This window comes from Triturus cristatus, chromosome 7, assembly GCF_964204655.1.
Source record: "Triturus cristatus chromosome 7, aTriCri1.1, whole genome shotgun sequence".
Lineage (NCBI taxonomy): Eukaryota > Metazoa > Chordata > Amphibia > Caudata > Salamandridae > Triturus > Triturus cristatus.
The window spans coordinates 405,599,677-405,622,985 of record NC_140590.1 but is presented as its reverse complement, the minus strand read 5'-3'; positions in this window follow the sequence as shown (position 1 = coordinate 405,622,985).

Below are 23,309 nucleotides of genomic sequence, written 5' to 3'. Positions count from 1 at the left end.
GTATATACTTATTGAAACGATTAAATGCTCGTATATATTGTTCTCCAGATGGTGTCTATTTGACCATTAAATACCCTTTTTTCCCTTCGTTGCAATGCTTTTCCAAAACAGACACCTTACCTCCTGAATTTGCGAAAATTCCAAAACGACTTTGGGCTACGGGGGACACAGATGTGGGATTGTTGAAAATACCCCCAATTTCGATTACCTTGAAACCAAATGCTCGTCTACCGAGGATACCGCAATACAAAATTGCACCTGCGGGTGAACAAGCTTTGTTGTCCATTATTCACGATTTGATTTGCACTGGAGTAGTGGAGGAAACAGCCTCCAATCTGTGTAACAGTCCCATTCTTCCTATTCTTAAAAGAGCTCCCATAGATCACAATCCTGATTATGCTGATACGTATCGATTTGTGATTGACTTGCGGGAAATTAACAAGATTGTGGTCCCTCAGTATCCCGTGGTGCCTGATATAACCACCATTTTAACTATGATTCCTCCCACAGCTAAATTTTTCTCTGTAATTGATTTAAAGAATGCTTTCTTCAGTATTCCCATTCATCCTGATAGTCAATATCTTTTCGGCTTCTCATTAGCAGGCCAAAGCTTCAGATTTTGCCGCGCTCCCCAGGGCTATACAGAGAGCCCTAGTATTTACAGTCAAGCGTTGAAATCCCTATTAGATACTCTGATTTTGCCTGCTGGTAATGTCCTATTGCAGTATGTGGATGACCTACTGGTGGCTTTGGATACTGAACATGGTTGCCGGGATGCTACAGTTAAACTGTTGCAGCATTTGGCTAAACATGGTAACAAGGTCTCCTTGTCTAAATTTCAATATTGTCGACCGGAGGTGACTTATTTAGGTCATCTCCTGTCGAAGGAGGGTAGGCGACTAACTCCTGATCGTATAACAACTATAATTAACATGTCTGTTCCTTGCACGCAACGTGATGTCCGTGCTTTTCTTGGCATAACCTCTAACTGTCGCCAGTGGATCCCTAATTTTTCCCTTCTAACTAAACCCCTTCTATATTCAACGACTAAGGATGTGCATGAACCTTTACCTTGGACTGCTGAATGTCAGGATGCTTTTGTTTCTCTAAAAACTGCTCTGTGTTCTGCTCCTGTGCTTGGCACTCCTGACTACCGGAAGCCTTTTACACTCTACGTGCACGAGGTGGACGGTTGCTCGCTTTCTGTGTTAACACAGGGTTTTGGTGGTAAGCAAAAACCTTGTGCATATTTTTCGGCGGTATTGGACAATGTCGCCAGAGCACTTCCCAGTTGTCTAAGGGCCACGGCCGCTGTGGCGGTGGCAATTCGGCAATCAGAAGGGCTCGTCCTGAATACTGATCTCACAGTGATGGTGCCTCACGCTGTGGATGTATTGTTAAACAGGACCAAGACTCAGCACTTAACCAGTGCGCGTCTTACAGGGTATGAACTGACCCTGTTTGCACCCCACATCACTATCAAAAGATGTGCTACTCTGAATCCTGCCACATTACTACCCCTCCCTTTGGAAGAGCAAAATCAGGACATACATGATTGTATATTTCGGACAGAGGAAGAAACGAAGGGACGGATAGACCTGACAGACACTCCTTTATCTGACCCACAGGGAGAGTTATATGTCGATGGCTCATGTTTTAAGTTACCAAATGGCACTACCACATCCGCCTATGCGATCACCACTCTCCAAACTGTAGTTGAAACAGCTAAAGTGTCCTATCAATCTGCCCAGGCTGCCGAATTAGTGGCCTTGTTTCGAGCTTGTGAGTTAAGTGAAGGGTTGAGAGTAAATGTCTATACCGATAGCCAATACGCTTTCGGTGTAGCACATAGCTTCGGTAGGTTATGGGCAGAAAGAGGTTTCCTTACTTCGCATGGTAAGAAAATAAGGAATGGCCGTTAGTCTTGAGATTGTTGACTGCTCTGACCTTACCAAAGGAAATTGCTGTTGTAAAATGTAGCGCCCATAAAGCTGTAATCGATGATGTAGGCAAAGGAAATTCATTTGCTGACAGAATCGCTAAAGAAACTGCCCAGTCAAGCACCACCTCTATGTTTGTAACCAGTTCATCGAGAGGAATGGTAGAAACAGAAATATTCAATAGCACTATGGATAGTGTTAGGGAAATACAACAAGAAGCGACCCCCGAAGAACTAGAATATTGGCAAGAGCAGATAGGGAAACTAGACGAAAATGGATGTTGGATTGACCTGTCGGACAAATGCAGGTGGTTACTGCCAAATGCATTTGTGAATGTAATAGTATCCATGGCACATGGCCCTGCGCATATAGGTGTCAAAGGAATTTGTGCAGTACTAGATCCTGTGTGGTATAATACCAACCAATATCAATAAGACCGCAACACATTTGGTTCAGAACTGTATGATCTGTTTACAGCATAATCCAGGGGGTAGTGTCCCTGTTCTGAAAGGTAATTTTGCGCCTCCTACCTTACCCTTTGAGGTGTTACAAATGGACTTCATTCTGCTAGAGCGGGTAAATAACCTCAAATATGTTCTGGTAGTGGTTTGTGCGTTCAGTAAATGGGTGGAAGCATACCCCACCAAGGAGAATACCGCTCTAGCCACTTCCAAAGCTTTAGTGAAGGAATTTTTCCCTCGCTATGGTTTACCACGCGTAATCTGGAGTGACAATGGGAAGCATTTTAATGCCAACCTTATCGAACACATTTGTAATGGATTGTCCATTAAACAGAAATTCCACGCTGCCCGTCACCCTCAATCAGCGGTGTTGGTAGAAAAGTATAATGGGATTTTAAAGTTGAAATTGGCAAAATTACAAGACACAACAGGGTTGAAATGGCCTGATCTCTTACCCCTAGCCTTGTTGTCTGTAAGAACCACTCCTCACTCTCGCTCTGGAATATCACCCTATGAGGTGGTATTTGGTAGACCCGCTAATATCTGGGGTGTACCAAGACCGAAATCTTTTAGAGACATTGAGTACCCGATGTTGACAGATTATCTTTACGCATTAACTAAAGATCTTCGTTCCATTCATCAACAGATATCAGCAGTATTGCAGTCCCTGACGGAGGGTCCTGGACATCGTCTTGAACCTGGACAGTGGGTTTTGATCCGGAACTACCAGCAGAAATCCAGTTTGGATCCACGATGGACCAAACCACATCAGATACTCCTTTCTACGAGAAAGGCTGTTAAGGTTGAAGGGAAGCGGCACTGGATCCACGTGTCACACTTGAAAAGAGTTCCTCTCCCATTGCCGGACGATCAGCAGGATCAGAGTGAAGGGTTGGTGCATGACGGTGAGCAGCTCATTGAAGATTTGTCTCCCTCTGAAGCCCGAGGAGAAGCGAATGGGCGAGAGGGAGACGCTGTGAGTTCTGAAACGCCTACGGCAGCTGGCTCAACTGTCAGCTCTGCTCCCGGTAGTGCTGCATCTGATCGGAAAGATCGCCCATCCAGTAGTTTGTTTGATCCTACGGTGCCCATTCTTTTTCCTAAGCCCAGAACACCTGGTCATGTTCGCTATAACCTGCGGCCCCGGCAAGAAGTACAGATACCAGGTTCAGTCTAGAGAAGAAAGAGAGAGACTTAAATAAATCCTGGTATAAATCAAAGAACACTGGACTGAACCAGTTGAGAGCTTGGAACTTTCAGTGAAGCTCTGTTCAGAAAGAAAATAGAGACATTGATTGGTTAGTGGGGCCCAGGTGGAGTTTTTCGGTAAGAGTTGCGTCAAGTGCAGCTCCAACGCGAGAATTTTGGTATTTTTTCTTTTTGTGTTCTCTTTTTATGAACAATAGGAGTCTGCCTGTGAGGCTCTGAACGGACACAGGAAAGAAGCACACTCTGGCAGGTCGGACTGCAAGTAGGCTTATTTCCCCTAGATTATATTTGAACTTTTAGTAGGAATGTATCCTTTTGCCCGCTTTATTCACGAGGAGGAGCGACCTATAGCACCACGTCCTTCGCACCTATATATGCCTATGTTTTCTGCTTGGAGTTTACGGATTACGATAGTATTCATAACCATAATAACTATATCACTAGTAACATGCCTAGGTGTGTTCATTTATTTAGAATGTCGCCACCCTGTGCGTACCCTTGTAACTCCCACTCCTGCTCCTGAAGAGCATCATTTCCATACTTTTGCCCCGCATAAGGAAAGACATCGTCAGACATATGTAAAGAATGCCTTTATTGAAATGTTGCACCAGACCCATAGCTCGACTAACGCTACAAATTACTGGGTCTGTGGCTTCCTCCCCTCGGTTATGCACAAACATGACCTTTTTATTTCAATGCCCTTGTCGTATCTAGGTAGTTGTGAAGCCTGGTTTAAGTTACTGTCAATGATATACGCATTATACTGTTGATGAGCACCGATTTTCAGAAAAGGATTATGAAATGATTCTAGCATATATAGAAGGACATCAGGGATTCACACCGAACGAAGATGGTACAGATGGTACACTAGACCCCACTGCTTGCATGAATGAGTATGCTGAATATGCAAATGACACTTGGTTAAGGGATGAAGTATTGGATTTTATGTCTTTTAATTTCACTGAGTATTTTAAATATTTTCAGGAACGAAATGTATCAGATGATAAGGTCATTCCAGTCCCTGTATTGAATGCGTCATCTTCATTTTGTATACATGGTACAGGTCACCTATCAGTTGGGTTTAGTAAATGTAATTATACGTACAGATTACGAACATTCAGCAGCCCACCAATGCTTACTCCCCCGAATGTGTATTTCGTATGTGGGGAAAACGCCTACACATGGCTCCCTAGAGGATGGTCAGGTAGATGCTATCTGTCTTTCCTATACCCACCGGTCTATATAGCTCCTTCTGACTATCATAAAACCCATTCACTGAACCGGCGGAGTTTGGGAAAACGAGCTACTGCGGGGGATGCCACTGACCAGACCGATACTCCTGCGCAACACTTTGTGGACATAATGAAAGGAGTCCTGCCCATATGGGGACCCATTTTGACCAGTAAAGAAATCAGAAGACTATCTAGAGTAGTAGAGGGAGTAGTGAATATCACTGCAGGAATACTAACAAACATAACTGTTGAGCTTCAAGCGACCAGGCTTGTGACGCTTCAAAACCGTATGGTTTTAGACGTTATCTTAGCTGATCGTGGGGGAGCATGCAGAGTGATTGGCAGTTCTTGTTGTGTGTACATACCTGACTCCGCACCTTCTGTGCATTTAGCCATTCAAAAACTGCACCGCTTAGCATCTGAAATACATACAGATACCGGTACCTGGTCTCTTTCTGGCTGGTTCTGGGGTCTCTTTGCCACTTGGGGATGGAAATTACTCATGATCCTTTTGGGTATAGCGGGTTTTCTTTTCACCTGTTGTGTCTGCATACAATGTGGACCTGCCTGTTGTTCTTATTGCACTAATCGACTTCTTCTCGCCCTTCCTGAACCTAAACCAAACCCGGCAAAGACAGGCACTCAATTAGTACAGAAGGAAATACACGACATGATGCAGATAGATGAAGGCATCTTTGAAGATTAAGTTGGTATGTTAGCTACATTATGCTAAAAGGGCCGTTCTGAAGGATAAAAATCATTTGTTCTGTTTATTCGCACCATGTAAAGTTAGCACAATGTATCTATAATGGAAATTCCGATCACATAAACACCTATATGATATGCTCTAGAAGAAGCATTTTCTTTTGCTTCTTCCTGCACGACAAAAAGGGCCGAAAACCATACTGTAGCCATCTTGGTTCGTGATAGACCACGTGTCAGATCACATGGTTCCTTTCGCCCACCGTCTTCATGATTTAGTTCGTACCAGCCCAGAGACAAGTTGGTTGTATTTACGGCCGAGGCCCAAGGCCACATCTGCTGTAGGGAGTATTAAGCAAATTCCTTCAGGCCCTGGGACGAAAAGGGAGTCACCCCGCCGACCTTCTCTGTATAGATAGCAACCTTTTGTGTAAGACTGAAACTGAATACTGTATGAGCTCATCCAGGAGCCCATGGACTAACTGGTATTTTTCCACCTGATGGGTGAGGATCGATGAGGCTCCTCTATATAGAGTTTTTGCATTGGGCAATAAACTTTTGAACCTTCTCCGTTGCCAACTGACTATTATTTAAAGGCTATTGCGGGCCACTGGTAAGTGTGCCCCTTGGAATATTTATTGAGTACTTCATACCTCCCGGGTGACAGGGTGTGGTTGTCCACGAAGTACATCCGCTTCAAATTGCGCAGCATCTTTCATCCTCGATTCATCGGTCCATATACCGTGCTGCGCCGCGTTGGCACAGTGGCGTATCGGTTGGACTTGCCCGCCTCCCTGCGCATCCATCCTGTATTCCACTGCGATTTGCTGAAACCGGCGGTCAGGGCTCGGAGGGTTGCGGTCCCACCGGTATGCCGGGACGGCCAGTTGGAATACAAAGTGCGGAGGGTGTTGGATTCGCAGTATCGACGAGGACGTCTGTGGTATCTCCTTGCGTGGATGGGGTATTCAGCGGAGGAGGACTCCTGGGCTCCGTCCTCGGACGTGCACGCCCCCTGCGGCAGTGCGCTCGTTCCACGCCCGATTCCCGGACAAGCCTGGTCCTAGGAGGCGCCCGGGAGGGAGGCATACTGTCAGGCGCTGATCAAGGGCGCCTACCGAGGCTGCAGCCGAACCCGGACTACAACACCCAGAAAGCCCGGCTGCAGGAAGGCGTGGTCATGAATGGTAAATACGCGGAGACGCGAACCAATCGGTGCGCGTTATACTGATTGTTGCATCGTTTGCTGCAGAAGACGCTGCCCGGCGGCGAACGAGTGAGCAGATTTCCAGACGGCCGCAGCCTCTAGGATAATCACTACGGGACGCTGGAGTAAGCGTCACCCAGCTTACCGGAATCGTCTCGACCGTCACCTCAGAGAGCCAGCCGTGAGGTGCACGGCTTTCAAACTACCTTGTTTCCCGTTCTAGGGAGAATCCCCGCGGGGCGCTGACGTAAGCGCCGCCGCGTACTTCGACCACACGTTCCTACGGAACAGAGGAACACCGTTGGCCTCAAGGAATTAGAGTCAGTTCCTTTTTGGTTCCAGTTGGGAGAAACAGCCTTCACCGCAGTTCAGGTATCAACGGAATAGGGGAAGGGCTGCCCAGTGCAAGACTATTCAACTTTGTCTGATATCTTAGAGCGTCGGGAGACTTTGTAATACGTTCCTTTGCTACTCATCTTAAGTGTCTTGGACACTACGAACGATAACATGGTGCAAATGTTGGGATTGTGGTAATACGTGACTACTAAGCATCTTATTGACCATGCAGTGAGAATCCACTTCAGGCACAGTGTTGTCTGTGTTCATCTTGGGAGTGAAGGGGGAGGTTTATGTGCGAATGTTCGGTACTGTCCAGTTGGTTTAGGAGTTCTGGTGTTCTCCTTTTGGGGCAACGCTACACTATATGGCTTGGCTGCAAGCGCAGCGGAATGAGTGATGAGACACACTTGTTAGGCATTAGTGAGACCTAATGAGAGTAGGAGTCTTGTGTTGCTGTTTTTTCTATGTGTCTTCTTTTGTTACAGGAGTCCCACTCCCCGCGGTCCCCGCCCTAATTCCTTTTCCCTCGCCTGATTGCCCTGGTACTCTGTGTTGGTGTAATCCAGAGTCGGGGACATCTGGAGGTGGAACCCTTGTGCATCACCCAAATCCGAAGGAGCCACAGTGGACCGTGAGAGGGGCGGTGGCGGGGACAGCCTCACTAGCTGGGGTTTGGTGGCTGCTGACACCCGCCTCCACAAGGGAGTCATCATCAGAGCTGCTGTGGCCCTCAGCTGGGGGGGATGGTGCTGACGACTTGGTGTGGATCCACTCGCCCTCTGTCCCACTGGGTCCCCCCGACTCCTCTCCTTCTGTCCCTGTCAGACTCTGTGGCTCACAATCATAGCTCAGGGGTAAAGCTAACTCTGCAGATGACAGGTGCACTTGCCCATCCCCTGCAAACAACATATCCAGGACCCAGAAGACCCCACATCATGCAAATCAGACATATGAGTCTCTGCAAACACATCTCCCTGTACATTAACACATCATCGGCCATGCATGTAACCCAGCTGCCTGAAGGACACAGTTGCATACACCATTGTGCGCTGTCAGATGATCACACACCTATATGTTACACAGGTCTTGTCTCTCACAGTCACGTCGTGCTGACCCTCTAAATCATGGACACCCCAGTTGTACGTAACAACAAGCCACACCATAATGACACAGAGCCAGACACCTGAAGGCACATGTCACTAAGCACAACCTGTAATTTGATACACAGGAGTGGGATTACAGAGTGTTTCTAAATGCCCTTGAGGAGGCATGGCTGCCCAGGTCTAAGTGAAAGAGTGTTTGGCCCTGGACAGTAGTCAGGTGGCTAAGCAAGTGTGACATATTTGATATACATACTCCTGAGGCCCCAAAATTGGAATCCCCTGCTGCATGGGTTTGTTTGGAATACCCCAGTCACATGTGGTGAGTCATACCAGCAATTGGAACACATCTCAAGGGCACACACAGATCACATGTCAGATCTCAGGCATTGGGAAAACAATTGAACCACCCATGAAACACACAACAGAGTCACGGGAACAGATGCTGTCCGGTAGCTGAAGCATAGCTGACTGCAGGGACACAGTGCCATAGTGACACAAGCAATAGACTGTAGGGGCCACACCTGTGGAACAGATGAGGAGGGTGCATCACACAATTGAGGGACCTGAGTATTGGACTACAAGACCTACGTAATGTAGAAGTGTGACCAGGCCAAAAGACTGCAATTAGCATGTCAGACATAGTACACAGATTAGGCATGGACTTACCGCCTTCCTGCTGCTGTCTGGCCTTCAGCTGCCTATCCAGGTCCGGGAAGACCACCGCCAGGATCCGGAGCATGTGGGGGGTCAGGGTCCGGTGTCCACCCCTCCTGCGAGGAGGTGACAGCTTCAGCTGGACTCTAGCTATCCTCCGGGTCCAGCCCCGAAGGTCCTGCCACCACTTCTGGCAGTTGAGGATCCAGCGCTTGTAGACCCCCACTGAACGAACTGCCCGGGCGATGGTCAGTCATATCTCCTGCTTCTGGTGGGCATCAATCTGTGAGGATGACAAAGTTAAAAGTACATTAACACACATGCCCCATATTTGTGCTGCACACATTTGGAGATACATGTCATCATCACAAAGGGAAATGAGTTACACAGGTAGTGCAACCATGGGGAAGGACAAATCACCTGTATGTCTGACATGTTAACAATGCCTGGAAAGTTTAAGCTTGCACTAATGCACTTTAGCAGCAGGACACCTGTTCATTACATGTACCTACACACTTTGGGTGATGAAAGTAGTCAGTGAGAATGCTTGCCACTGGTGTACACACTGCTAGTACTGCTAGTCAGACAACATGCACAATTAGGAAGGCAGTGGACTGCACACTCACCTGCTCCTCTGGTTTCCCATACAGCTTGCTGTACTGTGAAAGGAGCCCGTCCAGCAGAGCCTGGTTCTCCTCCTCAGTGAAGGCTGGGGCCCTCTCCAGAGTACGTGCCATAGGAGGAGCCAGAGGATGCAGAGACAGCAGCAGTGGTAGCAGGGATGTGGTCCAGGAGCATGTAGTGCAGGCAAGTGAGCTCCCTGGGGGCCAGCCAGCCTTATAACTGTGCTGCAGAGGCAGAATCTGTGCCATGTGTCCCAAGTGATAGGTTCAACACGGTTGCATTCTATGAATCTGGCCAATCCATGGAAATGTACGACTCGCACACTCCTTCCGCATCGTTCAAATCTTCACCTTCATGAAACACCAGTAATTGCAACATTGTTGTAGGCATCCAACTGAATTTACAGCGCACAACTCATACAGTTTTGAATCCGCATCCTACTCCACGACAGTCCAGAGCCAATGGGTGCGTCCGGCTCGTTCAACTGACTGTACAACGCGTATTTTGAAAATACACCTGCACCCGTCTCCATACGATTCAATGGCCAAGGCGTATGCCTGTCTTGGACCATGCCTGCCCGACGCGTAAGCATGATAGTCACCCGCGTCGGACCTCATTGCAGTCAATGGCAAAGCGTACGCACGGCTCGGTCATGAACCGTGCAATGCGTACGCATTGTCACCCGCGTCGGAACTCATTGCATTCAATGGCAAAGCGCACGCACGGCTCGGTCATGAACCGTGCCATGCGTACGCATTGTCACCTGCGTCGGACCTCATTGCAGTCAATGGCAAAGCGTACGCACGGCTCGGTCATGAACCGTGCAATGCGTACGCATTGTCACCCGCGTCAGACCTCATTGCAGTCAATGGCAAAGTGTACGCACGGCTCGGTCATGAACCGTGCAATGCGTACGCATTGTCACCCGCGTCGGACCTCATTACAGTCAATGCAAAGCGTACGCACGGCTCGGTCATGAACCGTGCAATGCGTACACATTGTCACCCGCGTCGGACCTCATTGCAGTCAATGACAAAGCGTACGCACGGCTCGGTCATGAACCGTGCAATGCGGACGCATTGTCACCCGCGTCGGACCTCATTACAGTCAATGCAAAGCGTACGCATGGCTCGGTCATGAACCGTGCAATGCGTACACATTGTCACCCGCGTCGGACCTCATTGCAGTCAATGACAAAGCGTACGCACGGCTCGGTCATGAACCGTGCCATGCGTACGCATTGTCACCCGCGTCGGACCTCATTGGTGTGACTATTCGACGGATTCAACACACGATTACTTGCCAGGGACACCTGTGCACACCTACCACACTACAGCATTGGCCACACAGTGTCCCATGGCATGTAAGGCTGCATTCTCTGGGTGATTGGGGGGGGCCACATTTGGTTTGTTGGGTGGCACTTTTGTGCAGCCACTCCCAGGCTGTGCACGTGTACATGGGGGCAGAATCCTTTGTGTGTCGTGCACATTACAACTGTGATGTGCAAATGTACAGTAATGGGCATGAGTCACGGACACAGTTTCATGTTGGATATATTTGGGCCATGTCACATACACCCTGAGTCCTGGGGGTGATGGCATGTACATCACAGTGAGACCTGTAGCCACAATACTGATGTGCACCCACAGTCTGTGTGCATGTTGTGTCTCAGATGTGTGATCAAATGTGCCCAATGGGTGACAGTCTCCACATCCATGTGGTATATGCATCAACCTTGATGGTGTGTGTCTGTCTAAGAGACGTACATGTAGGGCCTGCTACCTGTGGGACTCACGCTTGCCTTGTGGTGTGTACGTGATACGTTATGTCCATGCCAGTGTCGATGTGGCAATACAGGGGCCCTGGGTTTCTGCATGGCAAAGATCTGTGATGCCTGGGAGACATCAGGCCTCACTTGTCACTGTGGTGTGTGTTTGTAACGTCACTGCAGTACATAGGTCGGGTGACACAGCCAGATGATTGGCCATTACACTACATGGGACTCATGTGGACATGTGGAATTGAGATGTGAGGTGATGTTCATGTAGGTAACATATGTGTCTATGCCCAACAGCACACACCTCAGTACATTTTGTAATGTCATGATCTATCATGTGATATTGAGCCTGGTCATGGCCACATGGGTGGATGAACCGACATTCTTCCTTTGCTCATCTCTGTTCTGCAGGGCACCAGCTGTCCATCGACCGTTCCCAGACCTTGCAACCATGCAGGAACACGACTGCATCTGACGGTACTGCTTCACCAGGCCACTGATTGAGGAGTTGGCGGAGCAGTTGGCGCCACATCTGCTACCTGGACAGACATACCCTACAGCACTGACCCCAGAGGTGAAGGTGATGTCAGCCCTCCACTTCTTTGCTACTGGTACCTTCCAGTACACTGTGGCTACTGCTGGTGGTATGTCGCAAACTATGTTTAGTCGGGTGCTACACGATGTCTTGGAGGGAATGTTGCATTTCCTAGACCTGTACATCAAGTTCCCCAGCCCAGCTGAACTCCCTGAAATAAAGGATGCCTTTTATACGCTGGGGAGGATGCCGAACGTCATCGGATCAATTGATGGGACACATGTGGCCCTGATACCACCACAGGCACATGAGCAGGCATAACGGAACAGGAAACATTTCCACTCAATCAATGCTCTGGTGGTATGTCTTGCAGACATGTCTATCACACATGTGTGTGCACGGTTCCCTGGTTCTGCACACGATGCCTACATAATGAGGTGTAGTCGCATTGCAACGCTGATGTCACAGATGCCATCTCAGCATGCCTGGCTTGTCGGTGTGTACTGACTGTTTCTCATTGTGTGTGTTTGTCAATGTTGTATTCCGCACTCCTACAAAACGTAGCTACTTGTTCATTTTTGTGTGTGTGTAGGTGACTCCGGATACCCCAACATGCCGTGGTTGCTGACACCCCTCCGGAACCCTGTGACACCAGCCGAGATGCGCTACAATGAGGCACATGGTCGGAGCAGGAGGGTGATTGAGCGGACATTCGGCCTCCTGAAAAGCCGCTTTCGCTGCCCGGACAAGACCGGAGGGGCCCTCCCATATGAACCTGCAAAGGTGTGCAAAATAATCCTTGTATGCTGCATGCTACACAACATGGCAACGCGGAAGAAGGTGCCTCTCATCCAGGATGACGATGACGATGACCAACCTCTGGCACCTGTGGAGGATCCCGGCCTGGGCCAAGATGCCAGTGATGATGAGGATGAGGGTGACGTCCGCTCACAGCTCATCAACAACTTCTTCACCTGAATGTGAGTTTCCAGGGTTGTTATGTCAATGTATGGAGTTAGCCTGGAATGTGTTGTGGCTGCTCTGTTGCTGTCTGAGTGTGTCTGTGTGCCACTTGACTGGATGTGTGCAGTGATGTGTCCATTCAGGTGGTGTGTACTCCACAATAGGGTAGTACTGCTAACTTGTTTTTGTGTAGGTTTCTTGCGACATGTTTTGTGCATGTGTTTTGCATTTCTCTCCTGTTCTGCTGTGCTTTTGACCGTGTCTTGTGTCTGTCCTTCACAGGGTAATTTGCCTGTTGTATGTTCAACACTGACCCCCAACACCCAGAATCCAACACCAGTGTGGGAGTAGTCAAGTGATGTGCCACACACCCCTGGACTACAATTCTCAGACACTCTGTGACCATGTGTCCACCATAATGTACAATTGCCTCGCAAGTATTTTGGAATAAACATGTTGCTGATGGGTAATGAACCTGAGCTATGCCTTGTTAGGTGTGTTGTCGGTCTTCCCACATCTGACTGACATTTGCTTACCTCACCTGTGGACTTGTTACCACTGACTGTGGATAGGTGTTGTGGTTGTGCATACCTATGTGTTTCAAGTCAAAATCATTGTGTGTGATGAGTAACATGGCCATGGTGAGTATGTGTTGTGGTGCCATAGTGGTGTGTCTCCCTCACATGTGTCACATCACCATGACTCACCTAACGTTGGTCACATTGTTGCAGTATTTGGCATGCACTGTGTTGTGTAGCAGATCGACAACTCCATGACACATGACAATTTGGATTCACAACAGAGGCAAGTATGGTATACTGGTGAGTTTATTTTCGAACATGTGTGAGAAAAGTGCACAGGATGGTGGGTGCTGTACATTGGTTTTGGAATCCAAAGTTCACATTAGAGTTGGAAGTGCTGGTAGATGAAATGTCCAGAGTAAAGTCCACAGTCATCTGCTTCATTGGCCCAACATGAACCCTCCATGTCATGTGGGTGAGTTGTGTGCGATTGAACAAGGTGAACGGGTTGCGCACAAAGAACATTGTCCAGAACAGGTTTAGAGGCCCTGGGGGATGCGCTGGGACATCTGCCTCTCACATGTCCTTCTTCGGAGTACTCCTCTTCTTCTTGGGGGGGGGATCCTCAGGTGCAGGCCTCTGCGATGCAGGGGACTCTGCGCCAGAGTCCTCCTCCCTTCCTATGGCACTGGCAGATGGTGTTGCGACAGATGTTGTGGCCACACAGGGAGGTGTGGACAGGTTTGTGTTGATCTGATGGAGGCATTGGAGTATGTCCCGATGCACCGCAGTAAGGGCATCCCACTTGGCCTCCATGCGGGCATGGTGGGCAGCCTGCTCCTGATGCATGTCCTTGAGGATCCCCACTACCTGGTCAAGTCCTCCGGTGCTATCCTGGTACGCATCTATGATGCGTGCCAGGTGGGGGTCATCATGCAGTCCAGACCCCTCTGCAAGGCACGCCTTCTGTCTTCCACACCTCCCAGCACCCCTATCCACATGGGCAGGATCAGCGGTGGGACGCACAGGTGACACTGGGACCCCTTGGGTGGTGTTGCTGGTGGTGTTTGCTGTAGCTTCCGGGGGGTCCTGTGTCCCTGTGCTGTGGGTGTTCAGTGGCCTTGGTCTGTCCGTGTTGGCGGGGGTGCCCTGTCGGTTTCCAGATGCTGGAGGCGTGGGTACAGGAGGTGCAGCTGTTGATGCTGCGGGTGCTGCATGATGACTCACACCGGAGGAGCCAGGTTGGTCGTCATCATTCGAAGAGGACAGAGACAGAGTCAAACCAGAGAGCTCAGTGTCCACCAGAGTCTGGGCCGGGGAATCCTCTTCATTTGGTGCTGGGTCCCCAGCACCACCTGTGTTTGGAAGATACACAATATGTGAGTTATGTTTCTACATGCATCGATGGTTCACAAACATGACATTTTCTACTGTACGAACAGATGCCTGCCTGTACACTGCTTTTTCCCAGCTTGTCACGGACAGAGTTTGATATTGTTGTTGCCCATGTCCCAGCAGGGCCTTGAGCTCCCCACAACAGAGCCCAGTGTCAGAAATCCTATCAGTCCCTTCCCACTCTCTGTGGGGCGAGTATGGTTCAGTTAGAACTTGCTGGGCCATGCTGGTGGGTGTAGATTGTCTGTGACTGCAACTCCCATCATACTCTTGGCTACATCCCCCTTCCCAGCATGCCCATACTTCCTCCCTCTTGACTCTGCTTCCCTGTGAGGGGGTGTGATGGCAATGGCAAGATGGCTGACTGTGAAGTCCTGGTGTTTGTTGTAGCCCATTTCCCAGCAGGGCCTTGTGCTCCCCACAACAGAGCCCAGTGTCAGACATCTTGTCAGTCCCTTCCCACTCCCTGTGAAGTGAGCATGGTTCAGTGTATGCTTGCTGGGCCATGTGGGTGGGTGTAGATTGTCTGTGACTGCGACTCCCATCATACTCTTGGCCACACACCCCTTCCCAGCATGCCCATACTTCCTCCCTCTTGACTCTGCTTCCCTGTGAGGGGGTGTGACAGCAATGACAAGATGGCTGACTGTGAAGTCCTGGTGTTTGTTGTAGCCGAGTTCCCAGCAGGGCCTTGTGCTCCCCACAACAGAGCCCAGTGTCAGACATCTTGTCAGTCCCTTCCCACTCCCTGTGAGGTGAGCATGGTTCAGTGTATGCTTGCTGGGCCATGTGAGTGGGTGTAGCTTGTCTGTGACTCAATCAATCAATCAATCAAAACATTTATAGAGCGCGCTACTCACCCGTGAGGGTTTCAAGGCGCTGAGGGGAGGGGGGATGCTACTACTGCGACTCCCATCATACTCTTGGCTACACCCCCCTTCCCAGCATGCCCATACTTCTTCCCTCTTGACTCTGCTTCCCTGTGAGGGGGAGTGACGGCAATGGCAAGATGACTGACTGTGAAATCCTGGTGTTTGTTTGGCTACAAGTCCAAAGAGAGCCCCTGTGTTTCTCATAGCAGCACCCAGTACGGGGTATCTTTTGCTGATATTTCACAGAAGTGTGGGTCAATACATTTGATATTGATTGGCTTTGTCATTGCTTGTTTGGTCCTTTTTTTGTCTTTTTTCCTTTGGGTTTTGTAGGCATGAAGGAGACGTTCATCTAACGGATACGGACGCTGATGTTGGCTCGTGCGGGCTTCTCCGCCTCGTTCACGCTGACTATCTTCTGTGTTTCATACATGTTGGTCGCGAATGTCTCTATTGCTTGTGGGCCCGGTTTTCTGTGTGTGTCGGTCATGCGGCTTGGTCTCCGTGCGATTCGGTCTGAGTTTCCATGCATTGCATCGTACTGCACGGATCGGACATCGCGGGTATGGGTTGGTCGGGTTCGTTCCAGGTTCGTGTCGGTCGGTGAAAATCGCGTCGGTTTTCCAGCCGGTTCACTATTTTCCCTACGTCTCGGTCATATGGCTTGTATTCCGTACGTGGCGATTGTAATTCACACGCGTTGCATCGTACTGCACGGGTCGTACGGCGCTGGTCCGTGTCGGTCGGTATCCAGTCCAGATCCGTGTCGGTCGGTTTGTTTTGCGGCCGGAATCGGAATCGGCCCCTTAGTGGAGATTCTATTGACAAGAACAAAAACACGACCAATAATCGTTTGACAAAGTACGAACAAACCATATTGTCATCTGACAATATTTTTTAAAAGAGGTGTAAAATCCTTAATCCATCAACTCTTTTGCCTGTAAATGATGTTGTTTTGTGATGAAATTGAACATGAGTGGTTAGATGTCACAGACTTATGCGCCAAGACCTGATGGATGAACCCCTGATTGAGTCCGACCATGTCCTTTTTGTAAATGGCTCATGTTTAAGAAGTAATGAGGGCACATTGAGAGCAGCATCTGCCGTTTGCACCATAAATTATGTTGTGGAAGCTTCCTGGCTTCAAAGAGTTATTTCAGCACAAGTTGCAGAACTGATTGCCATTGCCACAGCTTGCAGTTTAACTGCTCACATGAGAGTAACTATATTTACTGATAGTCAGTACGGGTTTGGTGTTGTCCATGATTTAGGGCAATTATGGTCACAAAAAGGTTTTTTAACTTCCACAGGTATACGAATTAAGAACGGAATGTATTTTAAAAATTTGTTGGAAGCCTTACAGTTACCTAAAGAGATTATAGTAGTTAAATGTGCAGCTCACCAAAGTAGTAAGAGCTACATTGCCATGAGAAACAGATATGTTCATTCAGTTGGACGGTATTGTGCTTTGTTGGCCTATATATTTAATGGCAATTTCACATGTGAGTCTGAGGAGGAAACTTCATTCACCTTGTTGATGAAAGTGACTGATACTTGGGATGACTGCAGGAAAATATTTCAGAAGCAGAACAGTTCTCATGTGGAGAGAGCAAGAGATTACATAACCAGTTGCATTCTCCCAAACAATCACTTACTCACAAAAGGGCAACTGGGTGGAAAGAGAAAGCCCTGGTGGATCACCATACCAGGGTGTGGACAGGCGCTGATGATGAAGCATGTCACGATTCAGTGAGTGAGGTGTTGTAGTGCTATATGCACTCATATGTATTGGGACCATGTGATGACCTTTGACTACCATTGTTTAATTTATTCTAAGTGTTTTAACTTATTCTATCTTGAATGTACAAAATAATTTTTTGTGCACTTGCATTGACTTGTGAATTCATTTTGTGTCCAAGCGTAGGCTGGTTTACCTTCTCCTCAGCACAGAGTAAAACGGCTTTACCTGGAACAGAACGTGTGGGATGTGCGTTTGAAAGCATGAGAGAGAGAAATGTGTGGAATGTACTTCTCTGTCTCTGAATTTAGTGGTGTGCAAATGTGCATTGTGTTGTACATTGTGAAATTAAGTTCTACCTATGGGCTTTAACGTGCCCTAACTCCATCTTGAATTCTGACTCTGTCTGGCTTGAGGTCTACACACACAAACAGGCCCCCAGATTACTCACGGTTATTTAGCTTATTCACGTTCAAGATTGTTTTCCTCTTTTATAGTGTTTTTGTACCTTTGAGATGTTTTCTACTTTCACAAGCTGCACTAAGATAAGGGGCTGAAACGTGTAGGAGCGCCAAGCAGAGTATCCTTGCTGTAGAGGGTTTCTTCTCGAAAACTCCTCGTGTATTAAGAATATTATAAAAACTGGGGTTTCTTGGCTCGAAAACCGGGTTCTCTCCTTAGAGATGGACGCGTCTGCTCAGTGCTGCATTTCCCGGCTTGAGGAGTCTCTTGAACCCGGGATTGTAATTTGGGATCCCCCAGTCTTGTCTAGGCTAAGATTAAGATTTTGCAGCCAGTGAGGTATTTTCTCTGATCATTGGTATTGAGATGTATGTATAGATATAGAGTTGTACCTGTGTTGTTATCTGTGTGCTGAGTGACCAGCCTGTGAAGTCTTATATTCATTGGGTCTTGTTCATTGGCATTATTTGATGTATTCAGTGTATATAATTTATATGCTTTTCTTCTGTGTTTACATGCTCTTTATATTTGAGTCTTTACTTTGATAGTATTTATTTCTTGCATTTGATTACTTGCATTTGACTGCGCTTGTTTCTTGCATTGGACATCCATTATTATTATCTTTTTTTTAATTATCTTTATTTGGTTACTTACATAAAAAACATAAAAGCACACATTAAATGTAAATGAAAACTTCCTCGAATAAAAAACATGCCTATTAAAATGGTAACTAAAACTGTGTATAAAAGACAAATTATAAAGAGCACCAGACTCACATAAGCAAAAGAAGATAAGAAAAAGTAGCCTAAATTAAGGTATAAACAGTTAATGAACAGGCAACATGTGCAAAACATTACAAAGTGCATCGTACCATATATAGTGTGTTAAAAATGCACTGGTTAATTACAACTAGATCTAAGTCTGGCTGCAGATTTTAAAAAGCTAAGCACATAGAAAACTGTACTGCCTGTAAGCGTTTATGAAAAATTTAAGCGGGACGCACTTGCCTAATACTCGCCTTTTTCAAGATCGAATTAATGATAAAGGACTTCCTGGTTAGGTCATAAAAACTGCAGAACATTAAAAAATGAAGCATGCGCTGTGGAGACTTACCGTCGCAGCCACAGGGCAACAGCCTCTGTCCCTTACCCTGTCTCCTTGGGTGGGCGAGAAGAAGATGGAAAAGGTCAAACCGAAGCCTGGTCAATAAAAGGCGATCGTGCAAATTCACAAACCCTAAAAGGTAAGGTTCGATCATCTGTGTGGTTCTTAGCATAATAAAGCGATGTACACTTGGCTTCAATAGCTCCTTAGCTTCCCTAGCTGCTAACTGCTGTCTAAAAAAGACCTTCTTGATATCGGCCAGATCCTTCTTGTTATTGGATTTTGGATTGAAGAAAAGATCTGCTCTCCCCAAATTCCCAAAGTACTCCCTAATGTATTTGAGCCACGGTATATGAGAGGCATGATCAAGGGCCATACAGTCCTTTAAGATTGATTTTTTTTAATGAGGTCCCCTTGCTGATCCAGATTTTTAACCATAATGAGAGGGGGCGAAAGACCAACAAGTCAATGAGATAGGCTATACCAAGCTCTTCATGTACAATAAAGGTGGAGGTGTCCTGAGGTACAGCTAGGACCTGTCTCAAAAATATGTTTTCGGCGATTTGAAGGTCATCAAGGACAATATAGTCCCAGATTTCACTGCCATACAACACTTTTGTGATGCACTTGGCCCTGTAGGGTTGCAGTATTGCCCGAACCGGTCTTTTACCTAATCTGGAAGTGAAATTAAAAATAGCCTCGTTCACCTGAGTAAGGTCACTTTTCTTACAAATTTTTATGGGCCCCCAGTTCATCACGGTATCCAACAAGACCCCCAAATAGGAAAAGACACACACGTCCTGGGGACCGGGGTGGGCCTGTCCTTAAATGTATACGGCCTACTCGACTGAGAACCTAATTGTATCACATAAGATTTTGAATTGTTGACAAACTAGTCCTGCTCTTCCATTGAACAAAGGAGTTGAGCAACATTTGCAAACCCCTCTCATCTGATTACATAAGGACAGAAAGGCCATGCCGTCTCACCTGAGGATAATATACCTTAGTCTCCAATAATACCTTCTCTAAAGTGTTTATACATAAATTAATCAGAAAAGGGGCCAAAAGGCAACCCTGTCTGACATCTCTAGAGTATCTAACCTCTGCCTTAGTATCTCGATGGAGATCTTTTGGGAAAAGGACAATGTCACTGTACACCCCAATCGATAGCAAAGTCTGCCACAACTTGCATCTATTCACACAATCAAACACTGAGGACAGATCCATAAAGGCCAGATAAATTGTACCGGGAAGGGCAACTGTGTACTTGTTAAGAATCATGAACAGGTTCAGGCATTGGTCCATGGTTGATCATCTAGGACAAAAACTGTACTGAACGTCTGATAAGATGTCAGCAGCCCAACTAGATAACTGGTCCAGTAAAATACGTCTGACCACTTTGACGACTGAATCCAACAGAGATATAGGCCTATAATAGTGCATACTGTCTCTATTCCCTTTTTTAAAAACTGGAACAATGGTAGAGATGGCCCAGGAGACCGGGATACCAACTCTGACAGCCGCATTAATGACTGAGGTGAGAACAAGGGCCCACAGCTGCAAATTGGAAATATAAAGGTCGGGAGGAATCCCATCTGCTCCCGGGCATTGCTACGAGACAACCCACCTAACAGACCTATCTTCCCCCACTTAAACAGACAAGGCAGATTTCCCCACTCCCACTTCACAGAAGGCATTCTGAACAGGTGGGCACCGAAACATATTCTCAAAATGGCTAACCCATTCATTCTCAGTGATATGTGCATCAAGGGCATTTACTGTGTCTGATGCCAGGAAAGGGCTGTTAACAATGCTTCAGAACTTGGTGCTACTCTTGAGGATACTAGCCTCGATACGCTCACTCTAGGCATCCTCCTTCAGTGCCTCCTTACGCCCAACCAGAGCTTCTATGCTTTCTACAGGTTCTTACTAAGCAAATGTCTCTTGAGATATTGTGGAAGGCTTCCTTTAGCTCCTTAGACGCACGCAAGCAGTCAGAATCAAACCATCTTGGGGCCCGATCTGGGTGCCCTTTGAGGGCAGGAGCCAGAATCAAACCATCTTGGGGCCCGATCTGGGTGCCCTTTGAGGGCAGGAGCCTTCAATAAATCAGCTATGCAGCGGGGAATAACTGTAAAGGCATTTATGACTTCTCCTGGCTCAGGCACGGCCAGGCATGGCTGTAACTCCTTATGACATTTGGCTGATAAGGTCTTGCCGAATGAATCAGGGATGATCTGGGCCCATTTGAGCCGTCTACCCCCAGCTATGGCTTTCAATAACCCCCCCTTCCTCCCTCCTTATTCTGGGCCACTAGGGACCAGCTATCTTTAAGACACAGAGGGTTGTGATCACTATAGATGCTCGCTTCAATGGAGAATTTCTGATATAAGGTAAAAAAGGGGGGTAGAGACAAAAATAAAATCAATAAATAAACCACTACCATTCCCTTTCAAAGTGGGAATCATATCAAACTGGCCTGGGTCCAATTTGCCCATTACTGATAAAAGACCAAATTCACTTACTAGGCCATTAAGGTTATCTCCCTGGCAGGTATGTTCTTAATGCGTCCCTGATAGATGGAGACAACCTGAAACCCCCGGGCCTAACTCTCTTGGATCCCCACATTGATGGATATTAAAGTCTCCAACCAGCACGAGTTGCATCTTGTGAAGGATGGTGACATTAAGAATGCTCAAGATTGCACTCAACCAGGAGACATTACAAACCTCTGGAAGTGACAATGTGGCATTATAAAAGTTCAAAAGTAACAGTTTACAGGACCCACTTGTGAATAACAGAGCCTGCAAGCATGGGTTAACTCGACCAACGCACGAAGGGGCAGCAGGCACAAAGAAGGACTTATACCCTTCCATAAAAAAGTAATTTTCAATGGCCCAAGTCTCCTGCAAACATATGACATCAAACTTTTTTTACAAAACAACACCATCCTGGATCGAAAAACTTGCTTGCCAGTCTGGCTGTGTTCTATGAAATAATTTTACAGGGATTGCCATCCAAAGAACTGAAGCCAGAAGAACCTTGGTCAGACTGATGGATAGGAGCGGCATATGGGATGCGAGCCGTCCCCAACACAGGTGCTATCACTGGAAGTCAATCACAGTTATCCAGAAACCCCTGGGGTGCAAAGGCATTTGAAAGGGGAATAGATGGAATCCCTGATAGCCACTCCTGATTGGCTTGATCGAGGGGCCAATTGGGTACCATAATCTGGAAGATGTCGCAGGATTCAAGGGTCTATAAAAAAAGCCAAGGGGGAGTGCCACAATAGATGTGGCACAACCTAAGGAGGTACCTGAGTTAGCAGCATAGAGGATTCTCTCTGCCACGTGCGGTCGGTTGAAGTTGATTATAATGCAGTCACCACCATAATTCTTTTTCGGCCCCCCTACCCAAGCAACTCTCCACACCATGCGGATATATCTCTCCATTCTTATCCCCAAGATCATGTTGGTGTTCAGCCAATACAATACTTTGTTCTTCAGTTGCTGGAAGTCCTCTGTAACACCTGGCTTCAGTACAGGTACGTTCCCCAAGACCACGACATGCAGTGTGGCTTCCGGTGGAATGTGGACAGTAATTGGGCTCTGAGTCTGCATACCTGGTACTCAATTCATTAGAGTAAGTTTCCCTCCTGTCCTGGGGGTCCCCCCTGTTGGTCTTAGCAATGCCTAACTGGGCCTTCATCGTGGGGTTTTCAAGAGGGGATCCTTCCCCCTGTGACCTTCCCATTGAGACTAAAAACAGGGAGGGCATGTGGGTTGGAGAGTATTTTCCTGTAGTTGGGAGGTGGGGACGGTAAAACCTTCTGATTTACAGTACATGGCACAGGCTGACTAAAACCCTAATTTCCAATACAACCCAGTATGGCCACAGGACCATGTTTGGCTGCATTGCTACCCATGTGATTATTGCGGTTTTTCCTGCCCATGACTGCTTCCATTTAACCTGTTGAATTGTGGGATTTGCAGTCCAAACTCTGTAGTTTTTCCCTCTCATTCCCTGCGACTATCAGTTTTTCCCTCCAAATTTCTCCTTTGCTCGGTGCTAAGACCTGTATTTTAAGCAGTGCACCCACAGCCACCATTTTGTGTTAACAAGTCGGTGAAACCAGACCCCCCTCCCCTCCAGCAACAGGGATATTCTATATCAGAGGGTGCTCTGAGACAGCAGTAATCTGCTGTGTGCTGTTCAAACTGTATTTAATAGGGACTGTGCACTTTGTTTTTTGGCCACGAGAGGGAGTAAAGTTTTATTTAAACAGTATTGTTAAAGGACAAGTTTGTTAGGCCCTTACCTGCAGAAGTCCAAAGTGTGGATTGAGCCTGTCTGTCTCCTAGGAGATTTCTGAATAGAGCAACAGCTTCTAACTCCCTGGCCAGCAAACCTTGTCTGAGGTAGCTGGGACCTTATATAGTCTGCTATTGGTTGGTACATGTGTACACGGATT